Genomic DNA, 23,268 nt, shown 5'->3' on the forward strand with positions numbered 1-23,268 from the left:
AACAGCATATGAATCTTTTATCATTGATTTAAACAGCGCATATGAATCTTTTATCATTGATTTAAACAGCATATGAATCTTTTATCATTGATTTAAACAGCATATGAATCTTTTTATCATTGATTTAAACAGCGCATATGAATCTTTTTATCATTGATTTAAACAGCGATATGAATCTTTTATCATTGATTTAAACAGTGCATATGAATCTTTTATCATTGATTTAAACAGCGCATATGAATCTTTTATCATTGATTTAAACAGTGCATATGAATCTTTTTATCATTGATTTAAACAGTGCATATGAATCTTTTTATCATTGATTTAAACAGTGCATATGAATCTTTTTATCATTGATTTAAACAGTGCATATGAATCTTTTTATCATTGATTTAAACAGTGCATATGAATCTTTTTATCATTGATTTAAACAGCGCATATGAATCTTTTATCATTGATTTAAACAGCGCATATGAATCTTTTTATCATTGATTTAAACAGCGCATATGAATCTTTTATCATTGATTTAAACAGTGCATATGAATCGTTTTATCATTGATTTAAACAGCGCATATGAATCTTTTTATCATTGATTTAAACAGCGCATATGAATCTTTTTATCATTGATTTAAACAGCGCATATGAATCTTTTTATCATTGATTTAAACAGCGATATGAATCTTTTTATCATTGATTTAAACAGTGCATATGAATCTTTTTATCATTGATTTAAACAGCGCATATGAATCTTTTTATCATTGATTTAAACAGCGCATATGAATCTTTTTATCATTGATTTAAACAGCGCATATGAATCTTTTTATCATTGATTTAAACAGTGCATATGAATCTTTTTATCATTGATTTAAACAGCGCATATGAATCTTTTTATCATTGATTTAAACAGTGCATATGAATCTTTTTATCTACTTGCCCATAATAGTATTTGCTGACTAAACTGCTATTTATTTTTCATATTTTTAGTGAAATATGCTGCTTCACTTACATGACACACTTGTAAACCCAGAAAATATTAATACTTACAATAACAGATTCAACACAGACAAACTGTCAACCAGGAAATGAAAATATATCCAGGATGCAATGCTATTTTCTCAAGTCATTTTTTACAGATGAGTTATTTCTAGTATTCATTTTAGTACATACTGCACAATCTGATTAGTATGCATAGAAAGGCAACATATATTTTACAATAGCATTAAGAAAAAATGAATTTAGGGGATATCACTGTTTGATAGACACTTCTCTTTTGTTTTTTTGATAATTATGCACCTCCCTTTAATCATAATACACAAACTACTATGTGAATTTCTTTGGCAGATTCAAGAAACACTCATATTTGGAATTTTAGAGTACTTTTTAGTGACAATCAGTAACTCTTTCTTGACATTCAGTATAAGTTAGTATAGCACTTTCTTTACATTAAAACATACCATTGTGAAGCATTTTCAATTTTATTGCATATTTAATTTAAGATATTTAACCAGACACATGGGGCGGCCACTGTGGTGCAGCGGTTAGAGTTGCCGCCTCACAGCAAGATGTTCTCTGGTTCGATGCTGGGGTGCCTTCTGTGCGGAGTCTGCATGTCCACGTCGCGTGGGTTTCCTCCAGGTGCTCCGGTTTCCTCCCACTTCCCAAAGACATGCTGTAGGTGGATTGGACACTCTAAATTGGCCCTAGGCGTGCGTGTGTGTGCCTTCTGTGGAAGGTTGGGTGCTGGGTTGGCAACTCAACACCGTAAAAAGACTCCACTGCCAATCACGAGCAGACAGGTGATCCACTGTGGTGACCCCTAACTGGGAAAAGCCGAAAGAAGAACCAGAAACATGATCATTTGCAAATGAGGTGCATAATGCCAGGTACTATCAGTGTTTAATAACAGTTTTGAAGAATTAATACATAACACTGTCATAACAGGACAACATTAACTGTGTTGTGATACAAGCATAGATACAGATATATAACATTTTAATATCAGATTTTATCCATTTAACATACAAGACTGCATTATTTTACTGTTGGCCACAACTACTCCTGTCCAGTGATATATAAATAATGCATATGCATTTTATTAGTGGCATTATTACAAAATCAGTAGTCATGCACTATTTGTTAAGAAATCAAACAACATCTAGGATGTAGCAATAAATCAGAATCCTTCATTTTTTTACATGTACTCATACTGTTTAACCATTTTTATGTTTATATTGACAAATATTCTTTTACTGAAGCATAATGTTCAATGATGTATACAGAAACACCACTACTCTCCATTTTCAGATCCCAAAGAGAGAAAGAAACTCACAAAAAAAATAATTTCATACCAAAAGACAAACGATGAGTCATCCAAATAGATTTCCTTTGTTTCAAATACTAAATTTGCAGTTTCTGAAGGTTCTGAGTGAAACACATACTGTGCATTTATAGGTTCATAGGTAGGTACTAGGGTATCTGCCTGAGGGCATTTATAAGCCTAGCCAAAGTGTGTCGGCTTTCGCCACCCCATTGATTAAATAACTGATTTTCTGTCAAGCAGAACCAATGAAGTGATCCCAGGGGTGTATTTTCTGTTACACATCCACTCATCAAGGCTTCTCTTGAAGAGTGTTAGTGAGGGGCTCTGCCTAATGTAATTTGGAATTTTGTTCCAAAGCATGGGGAGTCTCTGTGACAGGAATCTATCCCTCCAGCATGTTCTGTTTATTGTTGTGGCGAGGTTTAGCTCACTAGAGCGCGTGGCTCGCTGTGACTTGGATTTCTTTAGGTGGAGCATGTCCATTAATTCTGAGTTGGACATGGCTTTGTAAGTCAGGCAGAGATCACCTCTGAGTAAGCGATATGCCACTGAGTACAGCCAGAGTTTTTTCAGTGAGCTGCATAGGACATATGCTTGAGGCCAGTAATCCTCTTGGTGAGGTACTTTTGTGGTCTTTCCAGCTGTTGGAAGTGTCTTGTGAGGTACATCCAAAATGGGGCATTGCACTCTATGATGGGTCTGATGAGTGACAAGTAGAGGAGCACTATAACCACTTTATTTCTAGATGCGAACCCTTTAGTAATTAGACGGGCTACATAGAAGGATTTCCTAACTACTTTGGCAATATGATTGTCAAAGGAGAGCTTATTATCTACCTGGGTCCCCAGATCTCTTATTACCTCTTCTGTATTAAGGGGACTGCCACCTATGTGGTAATTTGTGGGTGTTTTGTTTTTCCCAAATGGGATGACTATGCATTTTTTGGCATTTAACTTGAGGCCATGACTTTGACACCAGGTGTCCGTCTCAGTAAGGCCCTTTTGGAGGATGTCCGTATCAGCCGGAGAGTCAATTATGGCTCCCAGTTTGCAGTCATCGGTGAACTTTGTTAGCCATAGTCCTCCTGTGTTTGCCTGTACTTCTGAGAAGTATATGCCGAACAGTAGGGGTCCCAGGACTGAGCCTTGTGGGACACCATTTGTGACTGGTTTAGAGTCGGACCCAGAGCCCGCTATTCTTACCGTGTGAGTTCTGTCTGTAAGCCAGATGGCAACCCATCTCGTGACGTATGGGTTTATGTTCAGGCTGGTGAGTTTTTCTGTAATACCCGAGTGGGGAATGGTGTTGAAAACCTTGGCGAGGTCAAGGTAGGCTATGTGAACCACCTTTCCCTCGTCTATGACCTTGGTGACTGTCTTGAAGAAGTCAACCAGGTTTGGTAACCTTAAACAACTAGAGTGGCTAGAACTGCCCAGCTTAATTCAATTCAATCAACTCTTAATAGCACACAAAATTTTGTACCACCCTGAGGATACCCCCTCACTTAAAAATATTATTATTATTATTACTAGTAACACAGACAATTTATTTTTGATAACTTTACAATAGATTATAATAATTTTCAACACTGTCAGACCTTTATATATTTTAATTGCGTTTTGCTGCATACCAGTACAAAATATTCATTTTACATTACATAACTGTTCTGTATGCATCTCAGTGTGTGGAACAATAAAGGGTAATTTGGCATGTTACAGTTATGATTTTCTACAATAGGTCTGCTTACTCTATAAATTACTCTAAGTATTAAATGTATACATAAAATCAAAGTATGCCGTATCATAAGTAAGCACACTGTTTCTCATCACTCTTGGTAAAGTATACATGTTTTAAAGGTCGACCTAATGGGTTTTATTTAGAAGTCGAAGGGATGTGTTCTGTGAAGATATTTGAATTAGCTCGTCCAGAATAATTTGATCTGTTGTAGTCTTTTTTTAAATACACTCTTTCCAAATTAAACACTTAAATTAATTACTTGTTATAGCTTTCACACAGATAGAGTTGCTAACTTTTATATGCCATTGTTATTATTTCTAACACATTTACTATAGCAAGGCCTATTAAACTAGCATTTGTTATTCATTATTACACAAATATTTTTCCATAAGCAAATTTTGTCCATTAAACTGTATGTCATCAGCTATGTTTTAAACAGATTTGAGTATCACTTGTTTACTTGCAACACCTCTCCCTGGGTTTCAGCTTCACAATAATACAATTTAAACACTTTAGTGCTAATGCAGTTTTTAACAGAATGATGTTACAACTTGGCTCTAGATGATTGCCACCATTGAAGTGACACCCTAACCGCATGTGCAAAAGGAGAAAAAGGGGCTGTGTATGGATGGGTGGATCAATGGGTATTACTGAGTTATAAATATTAAACAAACGTCAATGAAACTGTTCGTATTTGGCATCAACTCAAACATTGCACTCAAAATTTATATTATTTACAGTCTGAGATACATTTAGGTAAGATCTTTATAAATTCATAGAAAATACCATTAACAGGTAGATTCATTGAAAATCGGTCCGGTGGTAGTACTTATTTTATGCAGTTGTGCCTATGTAAACTGTTTCACTGAATATACTTTACAAGTTATTGTCATACTATCTGAGAATAGTCTGATAATTCAGACCACTGGAAATATCATTTTACGGCTGGTCAACCTTTTGCTCCCCAGTAAACATTACTGTACTACTATTTGAAGTACAAAATGACTACTTATTTTAGCAAAAGTAAACTTCGTCTTAAGCAATGCAACTTTTGATCTACAAAGTTTGTCCTCCCTTGTAAATCACTGCTTTACATTCTGAGAAAGAATGAGACCATTAGATTAATCAAAACTTATATTGTTTTATTTACTTGTGAAAGATATTTTTATGAACTGGCTCCAGTCTCTTGGTACAACTGTATAATAAAATGAAAACTTTATTTTAAAAAATAGTGTCTTTCTCAAAGACTGTGGTTAGGAAAGTTTACAAACTGCATTGCCATTCTATGACAATGTCTCTGGTTATGGCTCAGAGGATCATAGGATCATAAGTAGTTACTAGGCTATTGGCCTTGAGGCCTTTACAAGACTAGCCAAGAATTTAGCCCATGTTCCGACAAGTCAGCACCCGATGCCCCTATCCAGCAGGGACACAGGTGGAATCCCAGGGGTGTATTTTCTGTTCCCCATCTAGTTATCCAGGTTGCACTTAAAAAGGGTTAATGAGGTACTCTGCTTGATGTGGAGTGGGAGATTATTCCACAGAAGTGGGAGTCTCTGGGACACAAACCTGTCCTGCCAACAAGTCCTATTGATGTCACAGACCGGGCTGAGGTCACTTGTGTGGGTTACTCGAGTGGAGCTTGACTTATTGATACACAGCAGTTCCATCAAGGCGGAGTATGAGATTGCTTTGTATGCCAGACAGAGGTCACCCCTTGGGAGTCTGTAGGAGACTGAGCAGAGGGACAGGGCTTTTAGCCTATCTGTGAGGGTAGATGTTTGAGGCCCTAGATTCCCCTGGTGAAGAACCTCTGCGGTCTCTGCAGCTGCTGCATGTGCTTTGTGAGGTACATGCCGAAAAGGGCATTGTGCTCAATAATGGGTCTTATAAGGGAAGAATACAAGGATGTTACGACCAGAGGTGGGCCGTGTAGAAAGCATTCCATACTATGGAGGCAATATTTTGGTCAAAAGTCAGTTTGCTATCAACCTGGGTGCCCAAGCCCCTCACAACTGATTAAATGCTTAGGACCTTGTTATTAATGTGATAATTTGTAGGGATGTCACTCTCCCCAAAGGGGATGATGATGTATTATTTTTTGGCATTCAGTTTGAAGCCATGTTTCTGGCACCAGTCATTTGTTTGGATGAGACCCTCTTGCAAGATGTCCACATCACTAGGGGAATTGATGATAGCACCCAGCTTACAGTCATCTGCAGACTTGAGCAGCCATAATCCACTGGCCTTGGCCTGCACCTCAGAAAAGTATATCCCAAACAACAAAAGCCCCATGACTGATACCTGGTGTACACCACTCATTACAGGTCAACTGCTTGAGGTGGTTTCCCCTATTTTGACTAGGTGGGTTCTATCAGTGAGCCAATTTCCTACCCATATGGTAACATATGGATTGATGCCTAGTTGAGAGAGTTTATCTATTGTACCCGAGTGGGGAATAATATCAAAGACTTTGGCTAGGTCAAGGTAGGTGGTGTGCACCATCTACCCTTCATCCATGGCTTTGGTGACTGTCTCAAAGAAGTCAACCACATTTAACAGGCATGACCTCCCCTTGACAAAAACAAACTGTGTGAGACTGAGTGCTTGGAGGTTGCCAATGTCCTTGTTAATGAGATCCATGATAATCCACTCCATGACCTTGCAGATCAGGCTAGTTAGGCTTATGGGTCTATAATTTCCTGAAATGGTGGATGCTCCACATTTGTGCAAAGGGATGACAGTTGCTGTCCTCCACTTGGGAGGAATGAAGCTGGTACTCAGGCTTTGGTTGAATAGGGTGCCTAATGGTGCTGCAAGTTCCTGCCTGAGTTCATGTAGGATGCAGCCTGAGATGATATTGTGCTCCAAGGAAGCTATATTTCTGCCTTTGAGAGGGCAGTGATGACTTTCTCCCTAGAGATAAGGGGAGGAGGGCAGGTGCTGGGGCTGTCCTGATTTACTGATGGGTGGGGACAGAGGGGTGAAGTTTCACTGAACCTGCCAGCAGGTTGACCAGATCTATGGCATTTGTGCATGTGGTGTCCTTGACCACCAGTTCTGAGCAGATCTGGGTGCTTCCCTTGAGATTGAGGACATAAGTGAAGAAAGCCTTGTGATTGTCTTTAGTAAATGTGGCCAGTTTGGACTGGAAGTTTGCTTTGGAGGATTTCACTAGTGCTCTTATTTGCTTGTTCAGGCTAAGCAGAGATTGCCCCCAATTAGGCACGTGCTCCTTCCTGGTCTTGGACAGCAATTTATTTTCCTTTTATTATAGAGTTTATTTATTGCAGATGTCCACCAGACAGGCTTACACTTCCTTGAGGAGGAGGATTTTGTCCTATTGGGTATTCCTGATTCCATGCAGCTATATAAATGATCATATAGTACTTTGGTGTAGGTCCGGACGTATGTGCCAGTGCCTATGGAGGGGGAGTTGGCTGTGAAGCTGTTTATACCTTACCTCAGGAGGCTTTAATCAGCTTTGGAGAAGTGTTTTTGTTTGACCATTTTGTGGTCGGCTCATACCAGGGAGGATGACACTGTAGGGATGCTGTAGACAGTACTCATGTTGGTTAATACCAAGTCCAAGATATTTTCACCTCTTGTGGGGGTGTTGACCAGCTGGTCCAAGGCATTTGCATTGATGAAATCAAGGAATTTCTGGGCATTTGTATTTTAGTATGAGTTCTTCTAATCTATGGTTGGATAGTTAAAGTCACCCAGAATCTGGGTAAGGGGTTGAATCTTGATAGATTAAAAGAGGTCCATATAGGTGGAGTGGGCATCTTGAATCAAAGTTGGGGGCCTGTAGCTAGCTATGATTTGAATTGGGGTCTTGTCATCATACTGTTTGACCAGACTGACGGTGTTTATGTCTTTTATATATATTCTACCTCCACCTCCTTTTGCTTTGCTGCTCACTGTTTGGGGTCTGAATGTATGATAGAATGAGTAACTGAGTAACCTGGTACAGCTGGGGTGCTCTCCACAGCTTTGAATCAGGTTTCTGTGACTGCACAAATGTTAGCAGCTTTCAGGGTTAAGAATGCTTGCAGTGAGTGCAGTTTCATGTTTAGACTCCTAGCATTTAGCAGCATGACCTTTAATTTGCATTTTGATGAAATTTTCATGTTGGTGGTTTTGACCTCATGGCATTGCCTAAAACAGGCACTATGTGGGAGGCAAGACCCTTATTGCTTAACTTTAGTCTGTATAACTTGTGGGTATTTTAACTTTTTTTTTATTGGAATGTGTATATTTTATGTAACAGTTTATAGTCTCTGATAAATGTGTCATTCATAAAAGTGGTTTAGAACAGCAGTAATATAGACAAAAGCTGTTTAACAATGAATTGCATTCATTTGCTTATTACTGAACTCTGATGGCATCTCTCTAGTTTCACTGTCAGTCATACTTCTTAACCTTTTGGCTCAATAATTTTGGATAAAGTCAAAAACAATGGGAGGAACAATGCTCAAAATCTGGGGTACTTTTTAAATATTCTAATTAATTTAAAAAAACTATGGAATAACAAGTTTTTACATCAACATGCACTGTCTTAACAATCCGACGTAGGAAACTCTAATGTCTGAATTCAATGTTTGACTGCAATCCACAGTTACTCACCAGAAAAATAAATGGGAGAGCAAAAATGTGATGCAAAAGCAGGGATAGTTGAGAGGCATGTCATTAACAGTAATTGCAAACAATATTACATACAATCTGTGCGCAATACAAATGCATTTTATTCCCCCTCCATCACTGCAATCAGAAGTAAAGTTCTCTCTCTATGCATATTGCTAATAAGTAATTGAAAATATGAACAGTCATTACAAGATGAACATAATATGTATTAGATTTAACTTCACTATAAAATAAAAAATAAGTAAAAAGAATCAGGTATTAGACATAAACGCAAACATCAGAGCCGACAGTGGTCTCACCTTCGATAACCACATCGCCACACCAGTCAGGAAATCCTTCTATGTGGCACACCTCATCACTAAGGGCTTTTCATCCAGAAAAAAGGAGGTAATTGTCCCACTGTACTCATTCCTCACTAGACCCATTATAGAGTATAATGTCCCGTTTGATATGTACCTCTCAAGACAGCTGCAACAACTGGAAAGGCCGCAGAAATACCCTCTCTAAAAGAATCACAGGCCTAAAGCAGATGCCCTACGCTGACCGCCTTAAAAAACTCCAGCTATACTCTGTCGCATATCGTCTACTCAGAGGCGATCTCTGCTTAACATACAAGGCCATGTCAAACCCAGAGCTGTTGGACATGCTACACATAAAGAAATCCCAATCCCTCAGAGCCACACACTCCAGGAATCTAAACCTTGTCATCACAATAAACAAAACATGCTGGAGGGATAGGTTCCTGACCCAGAGACTCCCCAGACTCTGGAATAGATTGCCCATACATGTCAAGCAGAGTGCCTCTATGGCCTTCTTCAAAAGGAACCTTGACGACTGGATGGGAGAAAGGAAATTCACCCCGGGGATCACGTCAGTCACCCTGCTAGACAGGGATCCAGGGAAGTAAATAGTGTGGGAAGAAATAGCCAGGGAATTGTTATGGCTAAGCTTGTATAGGCCCCAGGGCTGATAGTCTAGTACAAACCTATGAGCCTATGAACCTATATCACCTGGGAGGTGTAATAATGTGTTTGTTTCCCATGCTGCCAAGACCAGATTTGCAAAAGCTGGTGCTACTTTTGAGCCCATGGCTACTCCTTTTATCTGTTTGAAAATAATGTTATTAAAATGAAATAAATTATTCTCAAGTATTAAAGAGGTAAAGGTAGAAATAGTATTAATCCTGTCTTCAGAAAAAGAAGTATGCTGTGATAAGTACATTTTAAGATGTAATATGCCTTCTGTATGGGGGATATTCGTGTATAAAGTTTCAATATCTAGCGTAACTAGAAGGTTATCTCTTTGAGTAGGTGGGTGTAAAAACAGTTTATTAAGAAAATTTTAAGAGTCACATAAATAATATGGTGAGTGTTGTACAACTGGGTTAAGAATCATGTCTAAAAATTCAGCTATTTTCACGGTTTTTTTTGTCTTTTTATTAGACAATACATGTCTAAAAGGAGGATTGCATTGATTGTTATGAATTTCAGATATTCCGAGGAACTTCCCTAAGTGTGGATTTGGTACACAAAATAAAAGTGGCTTCAGTTGCAGAAATGAGGTTTCTTTTAACTAAAGATGTAATGTGATTATCTATGTTTGTAAAAGCTTTGTTAACTTCTGACAAGGACACGATAGTGTAATAATCATTGTTGTTTAAATCAGACATTAAATCCACACTTAGGGAAGTTCTTCGGAATGCCTAAAATTCATAAAAATTAATGCAATCCTCCTTTTAGACATATAGTGTCTAATAAAAAGACAAAAACTGAGAAAATAGTGTATCTACCACAGCTTAAAATCTAGGATCTGGTAATGGATTCCAGTGGTAAGGGGAAAGCATCATGTCAGACAAAGAGGCATTCTGTACTACAGTAACCAGGGCAGGGGGTCTCCATATCTGACTAACTGATACCAGAAACCAAAAATACCAAAAAGGCAGGAAGACAGCAGTTGCAAAAGTCACAAAAGAGAAAGTATGGATGTGACAGGAGTTTTGTAAGTTGCCAGAGAATGAGTTTTTGATGGCCTCAAAGAGATTTTAACAAACCATGTGGTAACTGAGGAGGGAAGGTGGAACATTTCCCAGACTGTTCTCAGAAAGGGTTGCTGACCTCAACTGGGGACATTTTTTGGCGGTGGAAGTATGACTTTGAAGAACTCCTAACCCCAGTGGCATGTATTCCTCTCAGAAGGCAGTGCTCAAAACAACTGATGTGAATGGGGCAATTACTGCAGATGAGGTCGATGCAGAAATTCAATGTAAGTGTCAAGGCAACAGGAGTGGTGAAGATCTGACTAGAAATGCTGAAGGCACTGGATACTGTTGGGCATTGTTGTCGTTGTTAATTCACATTTTCATGGTTCTTTGCTATACAGGGACAGTACTACTGGAATGCTGGATTGGTAGATCACATTTTTCAAAAAGGGAACAGGAGGGTGTTTTCGGTAATAGAGGGTCATGTTCATCAGTCTTTACACCAGGCTGGCAGAAAGGAAACTTCATCAATACAAAAAAGGAAAAAAACTAAGGGTAATGCTGCTCAATGCCAGAAGTCTCAACCTCAAGATGCACGCACTCGAAGCTCTTCTCAGTATGGAGAACATCGATGTCTGTGCTGTGACTGAAACCTGGGTCAAGGCTCCTGAGAGCACCCCGGCACTATCAGGTTTTACCTCATATCATGCGTTCTGGCCCCAAAACCCAGACAACACCAAGAAAGGAAGGGGGTGTCCATATTCATCAAGGACACCCTCACCTCAAGGTTGGTGGCAACGCACGATGCATCGGAGATCATCCAGATGCAGTTAACCGTAGGCAAGACTGCTCTGCAGTTTGTAGCATGTTACAGGCCACCCTCTCAAACTCAGGAACCTCACACAGCTTTCCTGAAAACACTGGAGGGGATAAATGTATCTCCAAACACCATCATACTGGGTGATTTCAACTATCCAAATATAGACTGGGATCACTACTCAAGCCCCAACACTCTAGCCCAAAGGTTCCTTGAGTTCATAAACTCAAATGCCATGGAACAACTAGTCACCATCCCCTCAAGAGGAGAACATATACTAGATCTCATCATCACGAACATGGGGTCACAATGTTCAACACCAGAAGTATACCCATCATTGGTGAGATCAGATCATAAACTAATCTCACTGGAAGTCCACATCCCGCCCCCACCCCAGATAAAAAAGACCACAGTGAAGAACTTCTCAAAAGCCGACTTCACACTTTTAAAGACTGGTGTGGTCTCTTTCAAGGCCCCCGAGCCAGCGGAAACCATTACTCAAACCGCTGAATCACTTACTAATGCCTTCTACCAGCACCTCCAGAACTGCATGGATCAGGCAATCCCAAACAAAACAAAGACTCTTTGTACCAAAGGCAAGCGTCCAGTCTGGTGGACCCCAGCCATAAACAAGTTCTACAACAAAAGGCGGAAGCTACTACAAGATAGAGCAAAATCCGTAAAAGGGAAGACACCCTTGATCATCATAAGTAAAAAACTGAGATCTCTCATAAAATCATCCAAGGCAAATTTTGAGAGAAAAATCGCTAAGGACTCAAAAGACAATCATAAGGCCTTTTTTAGCTAAGTTAGGAACCTGGGAGGAAACTCCCAGATATGCTCAGAATTAGTTCAAAATGATGTAAAAATCACTGAACCTACAGACATTGCCAACATACTGGCTGACAGGTTCAGTGCAAATTCGCCCCCCAAAAGGAGAGATATCTATACCAGAGGATTGTAGCCCCCCAAACATCTCAAATGCTCAGGTGAGAACTGCTCTCTCCAAGGCGAAAACACAGCATCCATGGGACCAGATGGTGTCCCCGGTTGTGTGCTCCATGAACTCAATGAGGAATTAAACCCGCAGTTAGGGCAGCTGTTTAATCTTAGCCTCACCTCAGGATACGTACCCAAGGAGTGGCCTACGGCAATGGTGGTCCCATTTCACAAAGGAGGTGCCTCCACTGACCCGAAACTACCATCCCATCAGCTTGACAAGCCTGGTCTGCAAAGCTATGGAGAGGATCATAATGGAACTCATAAATAAAGACATAGGGGACTTGCAGACTTTGGATCCAACCCAGTTTGGCTTTGTCAAGGGCAGATCATGCCTTTTAAACTTGGTTGACTTTTTCGAAACAGTCACCAAGGCCATTGACGAGGGCAAGGCAGTCCACACAGTCTACCTCGACCTGGCAAAGGCTTTTGACACAATACCCCACTCGGGTATCATTGAAAAACTCACCAGCTTAAATGTAAACCCATATGTCACAAGATGGGGTGCAAACTGGCTAAGCGACAGAACCCACAGGGTCAGAGTTGCTGGCGCCATGTCAGACTCCAAGCCTGTCACAAGTGGTGTCCCACAGGGCTCAGTCCTGGGCCCACTTTTGTTCGGCATCTACTTTTCAGAAGTACAAGCAAACACAGGAGGATTATGGCTGACAAAGTTTGCAGATGACTGCAAACTGGGCACCATAGTTGAAAACCCATCTGACACAGACATCCTTCAGAAGGGTCTCATAGAAACGGATAACTGGTACCAGAGCCATGGCCTAAAGTTAAACACCAAAAAAATGCATAGTCATACCCTTCGGGAAAAACAAGGTTACCCCTAGTTACCATATAGGTGGCAATCCACTAAGCACAGAAGAGGTTATCAGGGATCTGGGGACCCAGGTTGACAGTAACCTTTCGTTTGACACTCACGTTGCCAAAGTAGTTAGGAAGACCTTCTACATTGCCCATCTGATCATGAAGGGATTCACATCTAGATCAAGGGAGGTCATCGTTCCCCTGTACTCATCACTCATCAGACCAATGATTGAGTACAATGCCCCATTCGGAATGTATCTGACCCGACACCTGCAGCAATTGGAAAGGCCCCAAAAGTTCCTCACCAAAAGGATAAAGGGTCTCAAAAATATGTCTTATGCTGCCCGACTGAAGGAACTCCAGCTCTATTCAGTCGCTTACCGTCTGCTCAGAGGTGACCTGTGCCTGACATACAAGGCCATGTCCAACCCGAAATTAATAAACATGCTTCACCTCAAAAGATCTAAATCCATCAGAACTACAAGGGCAAGAGACTTAAACCTCAACACAGCTATTAATAGGATGTGCTGGAGGGACAGATTCATCACCCAGAGACTCCCTATGCTGTGGAACAAAATCCCGGTACATGTGAGGCAGAGCACCTCGCTGGCTTTGTTCAAGAGAAATTTTGACCAATGGATGGGAGATCGCAGGTATACCCCAGGGATAACCTCAGTGTCACTGCTTGACAGAGGCACAGCAAAATAATGGGCATAGTATCCTTCAAACTAAAGGGGTGGCGAAAGCCACAAAACTCTGGGCTAGGCTTATAAATGCCCTAGGGCAGATAGCCTAGTATGAACCTATGAACCTATGAACCTAATAGATGAGCATCATAGTCAGGCCGACCAATGCAGAATCCATTCTGGCTGTGCTTCACTGGAGAACTGCTTTCTCCTTGAACAAATATTGGGAGGAGGGGGGTCAGGGGAGTGCATCAGTATGTGACAGTGTGCCCTGGGATATCTTGTGAGAGATGCTGCAACAGTATGACGTCTGAGAGTCACTGCTCTAAATCAAGTTCAATCCATGTACTTACAGTATATCAGCTAAGTTCACATTGTCAAATACATTCAAGGTGAACATAAGAATACACTAAAGGGTGTTTTGTCTCCCCTTTTCTTCACTGTTTTCATAAACAGGAGGATTTGGAGAGCATCCAGTTTGGGAATGTGAAGGCTATATCTTTGTTTCCTGGAGACAATCTTGTCCTCATGGCCCTGTCTGACTATGAGTTCTAACATATATGGGAGTAATTCAGTGCTGAGTGAGAAGTGACTGAGATAAAAATAAGCACCTTGAAATCAGAGACTGTGATTCTCTCCTGGAAAAGAGTTCATTGCTCTCTGTAAGTAAGAGGGAGACAGTTACACTTACTGGAGAAATTTAAGTATCATGAGGTCTTGGTCCTGAGTGAAGTTACAGGCAGATCAGAACCAGGCCAGCAGATATGTGCAGTGGCAGGAGTACTGCAGATATTGTACCAAACTGTGTCAGTGAAAAAAAAGCTAAATTACAGGGTAAAGCACTCAGACTGATCAGTTTATGACCATACCTCTCAACCGTACCAAATTCCTTGGTATTTACTGGTTTTGAGGGCAAAATAATGGGGTGTCATGAATTCCTAAATAGCCCCTTTAATTTCCAATGTCCTTTTCGATTTTCCTTTTTTTTTGACAGGTAGTAGTTGCAGCTGACATCATCATGTATTGCCAGCATGCAGGGATGTCAGCTTCGAGAGGCAGAGTGGAATAGTATCAGCAGCATTCAGCAGCATGCAGAGCTGTTCAGACAGTCAGTAACAGTGTTTACAACTATTTAATTTGACATAAGGTCATGCACATGTTTTTAAAGTTTTTATTTTATAGTAAAATAAACTGGTTGTCCTTGGAACCCACACAGTCTGTCCATAAACCATAACTTTATTGTACCCATTTGTCTGATTTGCCGTGGTTTGTTTTTACATAAGTTCTGCCAAAGTACTTCAAGTTCTATTTCTGTTGCAGAGACTGTCCAGTCTACCCAGTGCCCATCCATGTTCCGCACGCACCCAGTCCCAGCCAGGTGGCACCAGGTAAGTAAAAAAGAATACAAAAAAAAGCGTGCCTTAATTATAATTGCGGCATTGTCTAACATAGAAACTGTGTCTGGCAGTACAGAGCTGAATGCCAAACTAGTGTTAAGAATAGATGCAAATTGCAAAGTTGCAATTGCAAACTAAAAGATTTTAACAATCAGTTGTTCTTGTTTGCACTTTGCAGCAACCAGAGCAGGAGGGCAGGTGGTAGATCATGCATGAGCAATAACAATATAATATAATGCACTACAGTTCAACTAGTAAAGTCTGAATGAGTCTACTACTACACAGTTGAACATGTTATCACTACTGTGTCTTGGGGGTAAGTTTGTGAATTTTGATTACTATATTAGCTAATAGCTTAATGTATATATCTGCTGGGAACTTGGGCTGATCTTTTTATTATGTTATGTTTACATATGCACTCAGAGACGTGTGTGTGTGTGTGTGTGTGTGTGTGTGTGTGTGTGTGTGTGTGTGTGTGTGTGTGTGTGTGTGTGTGAAATGCCCCAGTTAAGTATATCTGGTGGTTAGTGCTACTCATGGTCAAACCCTGTACCTTAGGTACAAGGAGCAAGAGCCTGAATTCCCAACCCACACCACCACTTGTGCTCAGTGTTTGAAATATTTGTCTCTTTGGTCTGTTCCTCTTAGTAATTTGTGGTTTTCTAGTAAATTAGTGAGAAATGAATTCACTAAATGATAGCCATTTAATGTTCAGTCTTCCTATCTTTCAGGACATGCATGATAACACAAAACATTTTATTCTAGCAACTTTTTTAAGATTATGCAAGCAATGTTTAAAATGTGTCCCTGGTTTTGCCCCCCCCCCCCCGCAATAAATTTTGACATTTCCAGATTTCCTGTACTGCATAGTTCTTCAGAAGGAAAGAAGTTTAGTGCTGCTTATGCCAAGTCTGTTTGTATTGTTAGTAGCACAACAGTAAAATACTTGCTTTTGATGCAGACGGCTGTGGGTTCTACTCCCACAGTATGTAGATGGATTGCTGATACTGTATTGTGTTGTACTTTTAAAGGTGGTGGATGTTGCAGTCCTGTGACTGTCCTCTTTGATGGAGATACCTAGTAACTATGAACCTGTTATCAGTTTGCTAGCCATTCCCGACTGCAATATTACTAGCTTATCATTTTTTTAATTTAATATGGGCAATTTATTCCTCAAGGGCAACAGGCACTTTATTTGTGGATGAAACAATGAAATATAAAGTTGTTTGCTAGCAGAAACCTCTTCATTAGTTACATATCTCTTTAATGTGAAATTATTTAGATGACTTACTTCTGCAGAGATTGTGCATATTTACTGATACTGGTGGATTGTAGACATTTGAGTAGACTTTTATGATGGAAATGTTCTGAATTCAGCAGTTTTGTCATTATTGGTTCATGCATTTTGTTTCATTGCTTACTTGAAAAATGTTCAAAACAATAAAGTTAAAATTGGCTCTAACAAGTGTGCTGTATTATACAAGGAATCAGGAAGGTGTATCAAAGAACACATGTATGTTTCGTGTGCAAGGAGCCTATGATTTGAAAACAGCCATAGGTCATCTTTATCCACCACTGGCCAGATGCATTTTCTTTGAATGTGGGTTTCAATGCTGTTTCAATGAATGTGAGTTTACTTTCAAGGGCAGAGAAGTTTTAATGCTAAGTCTATTTTCATTGTGAGACTGTATTGCTTTGTTTAGCAAATATCTATTAGTGTTTGTGCTATAAAATGCAAAATTAAAGTTTTAAATGAAATCCAAATAATCATTGAAGAAGTAAAGCAGTATGCGCATTACAGTGTTTATGGTAAATGGGGCAAAATAGCCAAGTAATAGGACACTGGAATGGCTGCAGGGGGGGATGTGTATGTGGGCCCAATTCAACCATGATATTGTGAGGGAGATGGGCGGCAAACTCAAAAACAGCTACAGACGGCACACACTCTAGTTACACCACTGATCAGTAGGTCATGGAGAATGACTTTTGGAGGTCTTAGCAAACTATAATATTCTTTTGCTAAGATTAAAATATTGCCTACTATTAAATGCCCTGCTTTTACCACAAAACCCACATACAGCAAGTCACCAAAAAGAAAATCTTAAGATTCATCTTCTCAATTCCCAGTGATCATCATTGCTACACATTTAAAAAAATGGTTACCATTTACTTACAGGGTCTGGGCCCATATTTTGTTTGTCTATTCTTTGGTTTGAGTTTGAAAGTTGGTATCCCATAATATCCATTGGAGTGGGCAGAGTTACATAATTATGTATGCAAATTTTATGTTAATCAGCATACAGATTTGTACCTACTTTTTCATGGGTCTTTGTCCAGCTTTTTGATGTTTCCAGGTTGACAGGTATGTCTATGACTATGACCCATGTTCACTTAAGAGCTTAGCGTTGGAGACTGAATGAAAGGATGAACTTAGTGATAAAGCAACAGAAATACAGTTTTTTTTTGCAGCCTGCAGGTCTTTCTTTGCATGACAAAGTGAGGAGTTCAGCAATCCAAGACAATCTCAGAGTACAGCCACTGGTTCTCTTTGTAAAGAGGAGCCAAATGAAATAGTCAGGCATCTAGTGACGATGAACTCTTGGCAACTCCCACAGGATGTATGCCTGCTATAACCCACCAAGAAGAGAACCTGGGAAAGACATAAGAATACTGTAGGGACTATTTTTTATGCTTCTTAGTTTTCTTCAGCATACTTGGAGATCCAACACTATGGGCTGGGAATATTCTCAACTGAAAGAGAAGTGGACATGGATGTAATACATTGGACAGGCATAATTCAACTCTATACATTCCATTTCAGAACTACAGAATTTGAGTTATGCCTGCCCAAAGTTTTATACCAATGTCTGACTTTCTCTGCATTTCCAAGTTACAAAATGTCTGCAGTAATAGTACAAGTACTTGTTGTGGACCCAATGGCATGTGCTCCTTTGATAAGGCAGTGCCCAAAGCAAGTGATGTGATTGGGCAAATTTCTACAGCTATAATCAGAAAAACCTGAGTGCCTGTTTCATTTTGTGAATTATAAAGTAGTTGTTGAAAAACAATTATCACAAACGTGTTCCTTCCAATCCAGTATTTAAAGATATTCAAAATATATATGATATCATCAGGTCTTTAAAAAAGCATGTATGGGGGGGGGGGAGTGCTGGAGGGAATAGCACTCAGCCTATTTACTCAGTAGTATGGGATAGCTACAAAACTGTCATAGGTGTTACATCTTAACAGAAAAAAATACACTAGTCTGTAAGAATCTCAGCATTAAAAAACTGTTCCAGTTATGATTGCAGTAAAGCAGGCTTTTCTGCCAGGCAGACAAATGCATTTTAGACTCCATTTTCAAGCATATTGTTACAGTAGACTGTTATGGAAACCAAACACAGTCTGCACTGCAGCTGGATGCAGTTTGTTTCTGAAAACATTTCAGCAATCATGATTTAGAATGGCTTTGACTAAAGAAGAAAAAAGTGGCAAACGTGAAATACTTTGAGATGAACGTGATTAGTTTACATTTCATCTCTACAATGAGCATGCAGGTTAAAATAACTTGATTACTAAGCAGCCTGGAGAATATTAGGGTCCAACTTAACACTCTCATACTGGGCGACTTCAACTACCTCTCCATTAACTGGGAAATCTACTCGTACCAATACACCTGCCCAAAGTTTCCTGGAATTCATTAATTCCAATGCCCTGGACCATCTTGTTCTTACCCCAATAGAGGTAGCAACAGCCTTGACCTGGTCATTACTAACATGGGTGACTGTAGCTCTACACCAATAGTCAACTCCTCCCTGGTTAGATCCGACCACAAACTAATCACCTTGCAAATCCACATCCCTCCCACCGCCCACAAAGGTAACCACTATAAAAAACTTCTCAAAAGCTGCCTTTGGGCTCCTAAAAACAGATGTGGCTAACTTCACAGTAACCATGCAAATGGAGAATAGTTGCATGACCGCCAAATCATACACCAATGCACTGTACAAACATGTAAACAAATACATGGCTCTCGCCATACCCAACAGAACCAAGACACTCTCCTCCAAAAAAAGCAAGCCAATCTGGTGGTCCCCTGCCATAAACAAACACTACAACAGAAGGAGGAAGCTGATGTGGAATAAGGGGAAGTTCCAAGACTGGAAAAACTTATCAAATCTTCTAAAGCTAGCTATGAAAACAGAATTACAGCAGATAGTAAAGACAACCACAAGGCCTTCCATAGTTATGTAAAGAATCTCCACAGCAATACCCAAATTTGCTCTGAGCTACTGCACAATGGTACCTCCTATACCAAGTCAACAGATATTGCCAATATACTTGTCATCAGATTCAGTGCCAACTTTACCCCCCAAAGGACCAATCACAATACCAGTAGATTGCCAGGCACTCAGTATTACTCCTGCACAGGTTAAAATAACACTTTCAAAGGCCAAGAATACAGCTTCTATGGGACCTGACAATATCCATGGCTGTGTTCTACATGAACTACAGAGTGAACTGGCAACTCACCTGTGTGCCCTGTTCAATCACAGCCTCAACTCAGGCTTTGTCCCTACTGAATGGTGTACTGCTACAGTCATCCCTCTCCACAAAGCAGGAGTGACTACAGACCATGAGAACTATTGCCCATTAGCCTGATGAGTCTGATATGCAAAGCTATGGAATGCATCATCATGGACCTAATAACCAAGGATATAGGGAATCGCCAAACTCTGAATCCCACACAGTTTGGTTTTGTGAAGGGTAGATCATGCCTGCTCAACCTGGTCAACTTCTTTGAGTCAGTCACCAGAGCTGTGGATGAAGGCAAGGTGATTCATACAGCCTACCTTGATCTGGCCAAGACCTTTGATACCATTCCCCACTCAGGAATCATAGAAAACTCACTAAGCTAGGCATCAACCCCTATATCACTAGGTGGGGTTCAAACTAGCTAACAGATTGAACCCACAGTGTGAAAGTAGCTGACTCCAAGTCAGACTGCTGAACAGTCACAAGTGGAGTCCCACAGGGTTCAGTCCTGGGTCCTCTCCTGTTTGGTATCTACTTCTCTGAAGTCCAGACCAACACAAACGGATGACAAAATGTTGGCATCCTACAGAAAGGCCTCACCGAGACCAAGAACTGGTGTCATGGCCTTAAGCTCAATGCCAAAAAATGTGTCATTGTCCCATTTGGGAAAAAAACAGTTCCCATGAATTATCACATCAATGGTAGTCCAGTGAACACAGAAGGCATTATAAGAGATCTGGGAACACAGGTTGACATGAAACCTCTCTTTTGACCACCACACTGCCACTGTGGTCAGAAAGTTCTTCTATGTGGCACATCTCATTACTAAGGGTTTTGCATCCAGGAAGTAGGAGGTCATTGTCTCCCTCTACTCTTCCCTTATTAGGCCAATCATTGAGTACAATGCCCCATTTGGCATGTACCTCACTAGACACCTGCAACAACTGGAGAGGCCACAAAAGTACCTCACAAAGAGGATTCTAGGCCTTAAACACTTGTCAATATGGACAGACTCAAAAAACTCCAAATATTCTCTGCCTCATATTGCCTACTTAGAGATGATCTCTGCTTGACTTACAAAGCCATGTCTGACCCAGCTCTGTTAGAAATGCTACATCTAAAGAAATCCCAATCCCTCCACACCACACTCTCCAGAGACCTCAAACATATTGCCACAATCAACAGAACATGCTGGAGGGATGACAGGTTCATAACCCAGAGACTGCCCATGTGATGGAACAGACTTCCCATACATGCCAAGCAGACCACCTCACTGGCCCTCTTCAGGAGAAATCATGATAAGTGGATGGGAAATAGAAAATTCACCCCAGGGATCTCTCCAGTGGCTCTACTCAACAGAGGCACTGGGAACTATGGTCAGATGGCATGATGCAAGGGTAATCCAATGGGCTAGGCTTGTAAAGGCTCCAGAGCCATTAGCCTAGTACACACCTATGAACCTATGATTCATAGGTTCATAGGTTCATAGGTTGGTACTAGGCTATCAGCCCTAGGGCCTATACAAGCCTAGCCATAACAATTCCCTGGCTATTTCTTCCCACACTATTTACTTCCCTGGACCCCTGTCTAGCAGGCTGACTGACGTGATCCCCGGGGTGAATTTCCTTTCTCCCATCCAATGATCACGGTTCCTTTTGAAGAAGCCCAAAGAGGTGCTCTGCTTGACATGTATGGGCAGTCTATTCCAGAGTCTGGGAAGTCTCTGGGTCAGGAACCTATCCCTCCAGCATGTTTTGTTTATTGTGATGACAAGATTTAGTTCCCTGGAGCAGGTGGCTCTGAGGGATTGGGATTTCTTTAAGTGTAGCATGTCCAACAGCTCTGGGTTTGACATGGCCTTGTATGTTACGCAGAGATCACCTCAGAGTAGATGATATGCGGCAGAGTATAGCTGGAGTTTTTTAAGGCGGTCAGCATAGGGCATCTGCTTTTGGCCTGTGATTCTTTTAGTGAGGTATTTCTGCGGCCTTTTCAGTTTTTGCAGATGTTTTGAGAGGTACATACCAAATGGGGCACTGCATTCTATAAAAGGTCTAATGAGGGATGAGTACAGTGAAACAATGACCTCCTTTTTTCTGGATGAAAAGCCCTTAGTGATGAGGTGTGCCACATAGAAGGATTTCCTGACTGTTGTGGTGATGTGGTTATTGAAGGTGAGACCACTGTCCACCTGTGTCCCTAAGTCTCTTGTCACACTTTCGGTGTTTAGTGTACTGCCACCTATGTGATAATTCACTGGTACATGTTGTTTCCCAAAGGGGATAACTATACATTTCTTGGCATTGAGCTTGAGCCCATGGCTTTGACACCAAGCATCTGTTTCTGTAAGGCCCTTTTGTAGAGTATCCACATCATTTGGGGATTCAATAATGGCTCCCAGTTTGCAGTCATCTGCAAACTTTGTTACCCAGAGTCCCTTAGTGTTGGCCTGTACTTCAGAGAAGAAGATGCCAAACAAAAGAAGTCCCAGGACTGAACTCTAAGGTACTCCACTTGTCAATTGTCTGGAGCTGGATTTGGAGTCAGCTACTTTTACAGTGTGGGTTTTGTCAGTAAGCCAGTTGGTAACCCATCAAGTGATGTAACATGAAGTTATGTAAGTGACTTAAAATCATATTCAACGTGGTGTTTTTCACCTTTGCCAAGAAATCTAGTCTGCTCTATTCAGCTTTCAAAGGGCAACTTCAGGTGCACTCTCCAGTCCAGCTGGTGAATCTGGGTATCCTGAGGCAATGTTACAACTGCCTCATGTACACAGACAACCTTCACCTCCTACCACAAAACACTAACATATGCGAGAGATGCAATTATACAGCCAAACTGGAAGCTAAGCTGTCTCCACTCAAGACTGGAACAGACAGTCAAGAGGAGAAGGTTAACACTTACACAACACCTCCAGCCACACACAGACCTATTAAAACAGCACTGACAAAAAATACACATAAATACACAAAATCATACTCGGAGGCTCTAAATAAAAACCTGCAAAAGCATCAGAGGCCTCCAAAGCAGACACCCAAACAACTTGCACTGCCCATCACAAACCAGACAACACATAAAACACAAAATCAGTGTGCCACACAATCACAGCCCTTAAGGAGAAATAACATACCTAAAACATTAGTAATAGGTGACTCTATACGTCCCACTCACTAGGCTGGACAAGCAGAAAGTTACTGTTAGCTGCCTGTCAGGAGCCAGAATACGCTACATAACGCAAGCACTCGGGTCACTCCAGAACAAGTACAAATATGACTCTCTCATTGTTCATGTTGGTGTAAATGACCTGAGACATACCTCCCTGGACTACA

The sequence above is a fragment of the Protopterus annectens genome, chromosome 3.part0, assembly GCF_019279795.1.
Source record: "Protopterus annectens isolate FY-2018-M chromosome 3.part0, PAN1.0, whole genome shotgun sequence".
In the NCBI taxonomy this organism is placed as follows: Eukaryota; Metazoa; Chordata; order Ceratodontiformes; family Protopteridae; genus Protopterus; species Protopterus annectens.